The sequence below is a fragment of the Uranotaenia lowii genome, chromosome 1 (assembly GCF_029784155.1).
Source record: "Uranotaenia lowii strain MFRU-FL chromosome 1, ASM2978415v1, whole genome shotgun sequence".
NCBI lineage: Eukaryota > Metazoa > Arthropoda > Insecta > Diptera > Culicidae > Uranotaenia > Uranotaenia lowii.
In genome coordinates this window covers 178,833,922-178,842,750 of record NC_073691.1, presented here as the reverse complement: position 1 = coordinate 178,842,750, position 8,829 = coordinate 178,833,922, and the positions used below count along the sequence as shown (strand labels likewise).

The 8,829-nt window shown below is 40.7% G+C and overlaps 1 long non-coding RNA gene across 2 annotated transcripts; it reads left to right on the top strand.

The window, feature by feature from the left end:
• Window positions 1-5,165: 5,165 nt before the first annotated feature.
• On the top strand, window positions 5,166-6,408 carry LOC129738336 (uncharacterized). 2 transcript variants are annotated; one of them, XR_008735502.1, is made up of 5 exons: window positions 5,171-5,292; window positions 5,385-5,500; window positions 5,565-5,711; window positions 5,794-6,038; window positions 6,229-6,408. It is a non-coding gene; the product is annotated as an uncharacterized LOC129738336 (long non-coding RNA). The 2 variants fall into 2 exon arrangements; XR_008735501.1 differs by having other exon boundaries at window positions 5,166-5,500.
• Window positions 6,409-8,829: the final 2,421 nt, after the last annotated feature.

Sequence of the window (8,829 nt, the reverse complement as noted above, 5' to 3'; positions counted from 1 at the left end):
AGCATAACTAATCGGTTGTTGTTCATAATTTGCATATCTCCAATGCAATTTTGAGTAGTTTTTTTTTTTTTTTATTTTAATGATAATTTGGCTTCTTGTTTTCACATTTTTGGGCCAGGTGTTTCGATTTTACGGTTCACATGTCTATATCACATTTTATAAAGAAGTTTGCCACTGTTTTAAACACTTTAGGGTTCCGGTTTTGAAGGATTAGTTGAATCTGTGGTAACGTTTTCTCCATTCTAAGCGTCGTCCAAACGTCCCTTCGATGTTCTTCGTACATGCTGCATTCGAATAGGAGGTGGTGTGGAGAGGAAACACCGAATCCACACGCGCAGCTATCGTCGTCGATGATGTTGTTCCGTTTGAGATGTGATGGTATTCGAGAATGATTGCTGATGAGTTTTGAAAGTACGACAATTTCTCGGCGATTCAGGTTGAAAGCACCAAACCAAGGCTCAGGGTACACTCGATCAATGATTTTGAAGCAAAATCTTCCTTTAATCCCATTCTGCCATTTTGATTGCCACGAAACTAAAGCCTTCTCTCGGCTAGGGTAGCTAGCATCCCACGTTGTAATAGGTACTGGTGGCTGGTCTCCGTTCATACAAGCCAGTTTGGCCTCGCGATCTGCTTTTTCGTTGAGTTCAACATTGGTGTGTGATGGCACCCAGAGAAAGCTGATATTTTTACCTTCATTCTCCAGCTGATGAATTTTCATTCGGATTTCATACCACACATTTGGTTGATTTGAGATTTTTTTTCTGTTGCTCAGGCTTTTCAAACTGCTTAGGCTGTCCGTAAGTATAAGAAAGTTGCGGTTTGTTGATACCTCTATGTATAAAACAGACTGGTAGATCGCCATCAATTCAGCCAAGTATACGGAGGAAAATGCTGGGATTTTAACACGCTTCACAAAATTATCCTCATCGACAACAGCGTATCCACATGATATATTGTCCTTCGATCCGTCTGTTGCTAATATGGAACAGTTGGAATATTTTCTGCGGATAATGCTACCGATAATTCGTGGAATGTTTCTTTTGGTCTGTCCCTTGATTGCATTCTGAGTTATGAGATCTATTGATAGGATTTTAAATCTGCTCTCTATAGGATACCTGAAGCAGGGCAGAACTGAGTGTGTATCGATCGGTCCAAATGTAGTTCTTATGAGAAGAATGGCCCTCCTTATGTTCGAAAATGGTCTTCGTCCTTCGAGAGCTGGAGTAGCATATTTTGTGTTCCATTCTTGTAAGGCAATTCTTCGATTGACAAACTTTTGTGCAGCGATTTGTCTCCGTTCTTCTAGCGGCATGACTCCCGCCATCACTTCTAGTGAAGCAGTATGTGTCGTCTTGGTTGAACCTAGAGCAATTCGTAAGCAATTCCATTGAATGCGATCAAGTAAGGTGAGTTCCTCTTTTGTCGCATCAGCAAAGAATATTCCACCATATTCGAGAGCTGGTCTAACTGAAGATTTATATAGAGCTAACAGTGCACTAGGATGACATCCCCACTTTTGGCCAGCCACCGACCTCATGAAGTTAGTGTAGAGTGAGGTTTTCTTCTTCAAATGTTTGAAATGAGTTCCCCATGAAAGAGTGGGGGTGAGATATAATCCAAGAAGTTTTACACAATTCTCATAATTAACGAAAAATCGGTTGATTGATAACCGGGGAGCTTCGTCTGCTCTTATTCGGTTTTTTGTGAAGATCATTGCAGTACATTTGCTTGGTGCAATGTCGAGTCCCAATTCTTGAATTCCTTCGATCATTTCATCAAGATCAGTTTGCAGTATTCTGACACTATCAGTAATTAGTGTTCCAGTTACTGCGATGGTTATGTCGTCAGCGAAGCTAATTTTAATTGATCTACTTGTCGTTTGTTCCATTAGTCCACTGATGAGAATGTTGAAGCATAGAGGGCTGAGCGGTGAACCTTGAGGAAGACCCATCCATGTTGATCGATTCACATAAGTGGAACCATCAACTGACGCTGTCAGAATTCTCTCCCGAAACAAAGAATATACCATTTGCACTAGACATTCGTCTACTCTGAGCCTTTTCAGTTCTCGAACTAGTATGTCTATCTTGACATTGTCATACGCGCTTTTGATGTCAACACTACACATCACTACGTGCTTATTCGAACCAAAAGCCGAAGTTACTTCATCAAGTAACCCGTGAAGGGCATCCATAGTCCCTTTCCCTTTCCTAAAGCCGTTGATCGCCATAGGAATTAATTTGTTCGTTTCAAGTTGCAATTCTAGTCGGGTTCTTATCATGTTTTCAAACAGTTTTCGTAAACAAGAGGCGAGTGAAATTGGGCGGTAAGAGCTGGGATTGTCTCTAGGTTTACCAGGCTTGAGGATTGGTACCACTTTGAAAATTTTCCAAGAATCTGGGATGCTTTGCGTATGAAAGATTTCATTGTAGATTTGCAACAAACAAACTTGGGCACAATAAGGTAGATTTCTGATGGCGGAGTAGCTTATCATATCGACGCCTGGAGATGTGTCCTTTCCATCTCTGATGTTGAGTTGTAGGTCATGTATTGTAAAAAAGTTGGTACTTCTTCCACACAAACATTCCGATCTTTCGACACAAGGAGGAATTACTGATGGGGGCGCTAGCCGATCTAAAAATTCGATAAGTTGATCTTTATTTCGAAATGATTTTTGCTCACCTATTTGTCTGCCTTTATAGAGCTTAGCCCATCTCCACAGATGTTGCACGGACGTTTGTGAGTCAATATCATCGCAACGTTTTCTCCAAGACTCTTGTTTTTTGCGTTTTACCATTTGCTTGAAATTATTTTCCGCTTGCCTGTATTCGTTGAAAGCTTCGTATTCCAAACACCTACGCCACAACTTGAACTTGTTTCTCGATTCTCTTAGGGCTGTTGTTAGTTCATCGTCCCAGTAAGGCATTGGAATTTTCCGATGTTTCCGGGAATTCGATGTTGGTGATGCTTGTTGAAGGCTCTGCAGTATTGCTTGGAAAAAATCTTCGTAGGTCATGTTCATTCTCCTGTCTACTTCCGCTTCCATTTTTCGATTGTAATTTTCCCAGTCTAATTTCGAATAATTAATTGTATGTTCTCGACGTACTCCACTTATGGTTTGCGTTCCAAAGACAATTGGAACATGATCACTGCCGAAAGGGTGTTCTAACGTTTGCCATTCGAAATTAAGGCTGATAGATGATGTCACCAAGGTAATGTCTATTGCACTAGGGGCATGGGATCCATCAAACCTAGTGTAATCTCCGGAATTTAAGACAACGTAATCAGAGGCTTCCAGTGCTGCTTCCAGATGGGTTCCTTTAGAATTTTGTTGATGATCACCCCACAGTGCATGTTTCGCGTTCCAGTCTCCTCCAACAATACATGGTTGTGGTAATGATCGCAGAAATGATTCTATGTCAGCACATGATAACGGAGAGTGAGGGTGGATATATATTGACACAATCGTTAATAATCCGATGTCACATTTGATCTGGCACGCCACACCTTCTATCGTTTCAGGAATGTCAATAAATAGTTGAGTTGCCTGAAATTCTTTCCTTGCTGCTATCAAAACTCCCTTCGAGTTTCGAGTGTGATCTTTCCTGAATGTATAAAATCCCGGTAAATTGTAGCTCATCGAATTCTCCAAATGAGTTTCTGATAGTAATAAAATGTTCGAATTTGTGTTGTTTATTATACTATTTATACTCGCTATTTTTGACGTTACGCCTCTGCAATTCCATTGCATGAATTGTAGTTGGACTGATGAGTTTGAGGTGGTCATTGTGAAGGTGTTATAATCGTAAGGAGCCAATGAGCTGCTTCATTTTCGTCATGAGCAGCTCTTCAGCTTTTGTTCGGAATTTGTCCACATCTGGAGCACTTCCGGAGTTGGCCAACTCTTGAATCAAGATTTCCATGGCCTGACTGCTTACACATTGTTGTACTACTTGACCAACTTGATCTTCAAGATGTAGTTCCAAAGACGGCATATCGAGGCGACTGCTAGAAAGGCATCTTTTCTTCTGTCGTCTAGCAGATGAAATTGTTTGGGTATCACCCGACAAGTTCTTCATACTGCTTGATCTTTGAATCACTATCTGTGGAGTGAGTGTTGCTTGTGATGATTTCACCTCAAGACGGTTGGTTGGTGTATTTGTAAATTGACGAGGAGCTTCTTTTCTCCCCATATTCGAAAACCAGTCAGTCGGTCCTTGGGAGAAACAGTTTTGACGTTGCTTATCCGCTTCTCTTCTTTGTTGAGCTTTCGGACATGCTTTCAGATTGTCAGCTTTGTGGGCACCGAGGCAATTTACACACTCAGGCTGGCTGAGCTGACACTCATGCTCTTCAGTCACTTCATTTATCGTACATGTATTGCATCTTTTTTTGCTCCGGCAGCTTTTCTCAGCGTGACCCAGTCTCCAACACTTTTTACACTGTCGGAGAGGGTACATGTATGGTTTTATAGCATACAGTGTTCTGTTCAGTTCAAGATGAGTTGGGAGTGATAGACCACTAAAAGTAAGGATCACTGTGGTGAGAAAAATATCTTTTTCTCCTTCTTTCTTCTTGACACGTCGAGATTCCAGTAACTTTGGATTATCCACTTGCTGATATTTGTTCTTATCGAAAGCAACCGCGTTGGAGATTTCTTCATCTTCCACGTTCAGTTCAATATGCACTACACCCAGCACTTCTACAAGCCTTTGGGGTATCACAAAACTTAAGTTTTTTGCTTTATAGTCCACAAGGCTATTAGCCGCTTGAGCCGTTTTCATAATAACTTTCATTTTTTGTTTCGACATTGGCATAGCTTTGACAAAATCATCCTTAAACACTTGGATCAACCGTTTTGCTACCGACGACGGCGATAACGTATTTTCATCTTTCGCTTCGACAATAATCACGAAAGGACCGTTATGCGACGATTGGTAATATCGTTTTCTAGGTTGACCAGTATTTGGTGCTTCATCGTTCGTCATTTTGCTAACACCGGTAAAGCGATTAGATCACACGATGTGTTTTAGATAGCTTTTCTTAGCTCGAGAGAACACGTCTTGTGTCTTTCGAGCATCAAAGAGAACTGTGTTTTTGAGTAGTTTTGGGTTGCCAGTATACAGTTTTGAACTAAATCTCGATTATTCAGCTCTGTATAAAAAGTTTGCTGTTGTTGGAATTTTATTTGAAGGGATGTCGAAGCGAAAAAAAGAAAAATCATTTGAGCTTTCTGATGATGATGGAGTAACAGTCAAACATTTTTTTGATATTTGCGGTTAATTCGATGTAAAATCATCATCATCTGTCGCTTCTCGTCATTTGGGCTTTGGAAATTGGTGAGTTGATGTTAAAATTTGTTTGTTTTTGTTTCATTTCAGATTGGGTTTAGTAGAAGAAAAATCAGCCGCTATCCGATAATGTGCATCAGGAAACATCGAAAAAGGCAAATCCCGCTCTGCATGGGCCGCCAGGCGCCGGACGGCTGGTTTATTGAGTAAGAATGAAGAATTCAATTCTGAAGAACAATAATCATTATTATAACTATGTTACATTTTTAGTGGCTGGAGCAGTCTCCGCGTCCGAGAAGTAGGATATGTCACACGCAGAACCATTCCCGATTCGATTACGCCGAAGAAAGTGGAAAGGTTACAGCAGAAAACGGCATCCGAATCCGGCAACAGCAAAAGTTAATAACATAGGAAAAGGTATGTCAAACAACATTAAACAAAGTGTCAAGACGCTTGAAATTTATTGCTATTTTCCCTATCTGATTTTTTTTAACTGCAGCACAGACGGTTCTTAAGATAAAGGAACAGGAAGGCAAAGCGCATGTACAGGACTAATACTGCAGAAACAGCTGGGAAACGAGCTGAACCAAGAGATGTTGGATCTGACCTTAAATATTCTTAGTGCCAATCCGGCCATCGTCTCAGTTGAATCTGCATCGGTGTGCATCGAAAAGTTCTGCCATTCTACCGGCTTGAGGGAGCAACCGTCTCGGTCTGGTCAGTTCATCGGAACTGTTTGAAAAGGTATCTCAAAAATATTTCATGAATCATGTTTGTTCCTAATCAGACAAAATTTATAATTTCTATTCGACAAAGTTTTACCCAAGATTTTCGGTTAAATAAAAATCTTAGTTTCCCAGTATAATTAATTGTTACAATACAAATTGATTCTATTCTGCTATTGCAAAAGATTAAAAATAAATTCTTTTTTCAGATTCTGATTTCCCTCCCGGCCTTAAGGTAACAGAAATGTGAATCGATACGGAAGGTCATGGAAATTTCAAGTTGAGCCATATAGGTTTGAGTTTCTGCCGAAAAAAAATATTTAAAATACAATATTTCGCTACCACGACGGTTGGTCTTATATTTTATGAACAATAATAAAGATTTTATTGCTACGCAAAATAAATTTTTATGATTTTTTTGAGAAATTTCATTAACTTTTACTTTTCTGAAGAAAAATTGAAAATGCATGGGCATCCCCATGTCAAAATATACAGAATTGACTAACCGGCCGAAAGCTCGCAAATGTATAAAAGCTCTATAGACACGCTCTGAATAAAACGCCTAAACATAAAAGTGCGTGGAGACACTTTTCTTGAAACTGTATGAAATTTTATACAGAATAGAGTAGCTTTGTTTACCGTGAAGGATAACTTTCAGAGAAAGAAACATTCTTGGGTAGAGAACTGAAACGCATGTTGACTCCTGCAGAAGTAATACTCCAAAAGAATGCGGCAGCAATTGCAAACCCATAAAAATGGCATAAGAACTGTATCGAAACGTCATTAGCAACTTTTAAAACTAGTTTACTAAAAAAAATGGGTAAACTTTTTTCAGTGTGTATGCAAGCAAAAGTTTGTTTACATGCTTGAAAAGTGTTGGGCAATCAATTTGTTCGGATTCATCTTCACTATAGTTCGTATTGATCTTGAAACTAGAAAGAAAATATTGCTCACATGATCCACTGAAAAGGGTTTACTTACAAACAAATCGCAAAGCGGTTCAAAGTACACCACACAAGCGTGATAAATATCATCGACAAATATGGCAAAAAGTCTTTTTTGAAGGATCTGGCTAGATCCGCTACAAAACCTGGTTCCAATTAGCCTCAGCCGCGTGATCTGGCTAAAAAGTTCAAAATCGACATTGGGATGATTCAGAGAAACAAGGCCAGGAAATCCTTGAAGATGTACAAGAAGCGGAAGGTTTCTAATAAATCAGTAGAGCAACAATCTCGAGCAAAAACAAGGCCAAGGAAACTTTACGAACGGATTCTGGAACAGCAACAGGTGCATCTTATTGGACGACGAAACCGTCGTAAAACAGGATTCAGGAACGCTTCCCGGGCCACAATTCTACACGAAATCGACGGACGAGGGGGTGGATAATGCAGACTGCACGATTGCGATGGCAAAATTTGGGCAGAAGGTCTGCGGTAAAGTATTTTCTTCACAAAGGTACGATAAATGCTCAAGTTTACAAAGATTTGCGTTCCTCTATAAAAAGCCCTCTTCTGGCCGGATTTGGCATCTGCACATTACGCCAAGCCAAGCCTGTACTGCAGTGTCTTTCAGACAATAACATCCAATTCGTCGAGAAAAATATCAATCCACCAAATTGTCCAGATCTCCGACCGATTGAACGATACTGAGCGATTGTGAACAGGATCTTTAGGAAAGAGGGGACAGTTTCTCAAAGCATGGAAGAATTCGAGAAAAATTGGAAGGCAGGAGCCAGGAAATGCACAAAAGCTACTGTGCAAAAGCTGATGGAAGACGTTTCTTCAAAAGTACGATCATTCTTTAGAACATAATTTTTGACTAATGTTAACCATGATATTGTTTCTAATCATACTGATCTTCAATAAACCGAATAGGAACAATGATAATAAACTTATTTCATATTTATTCATAGAAAGATGTTGCTAAAGAGTTTTCGATAAAGGCCTGAATAGACGTTTTCTGATACTTTCAGAGAGTAGTGCCATAGAAGTGCCTCCACAGGATAACCTTCAACCGATTGATGATCTGTACAGAGCATGAACTCTCGGACAGCCAGTTCGGTTTTCGGAAAGGGAGATCTACAGTAGACGATCATGATCAATCGAGGAGGTAGAAGACCCAACGAACGGTGTCTGTAGAGAGAGTAGGCATCCGGATAAAAGCTGCGAAGCTCGAAGTACTGCACATAACAAAAAAACTACCGGACCACTTCCTGAGTAGTCTGACCCGATCGCCGAGGGGCTGTAAAGTAGTGAGCGTGCGATCCCAAGATTAAAACTGCAAAAATAAGGATATTTCCATCACCAGGGAGTATACGACTTGTAAGGGATAAGACTAGATGGGGAATGTCCGCGGAGAAAAGTGGCTCTCGACGCCGGGCGAGTCATTGGAGTCGGTGTAGAATGACATCTTCGTCGAGAATCACCCGAGGCGTCACGTAAAGTCCCTTGCGTGTGTTGTTATAGGCGCGAGTCTATCGACCTCTCTCGACCGACACACAACGGGCTAAATGTGACAAACCTCGAGTCCTGGTGATCAGAGGTCGGACTTCGAGAAAGATCAGGCCTTGATCCGGGTAGAGGGGAAATATGTGTGCGTTGACATCGAGTTTTAAGGAAGACAGGTCAGATCTTAAATCACTGGGGAGACGTCGGATCTCGGATCGTTAGAGGCGAGATCAGGTCCTGAGTCGACAAGATGACAAGATGAGGGGTATGCGTATTATCCTAGAGTCATTACGAGAAGGTGCCAGATTGTGAGTCGTCAGAGGAGAGATCAGGTTTCGAGTCTTGAAGAGGAGAGTTTTATGT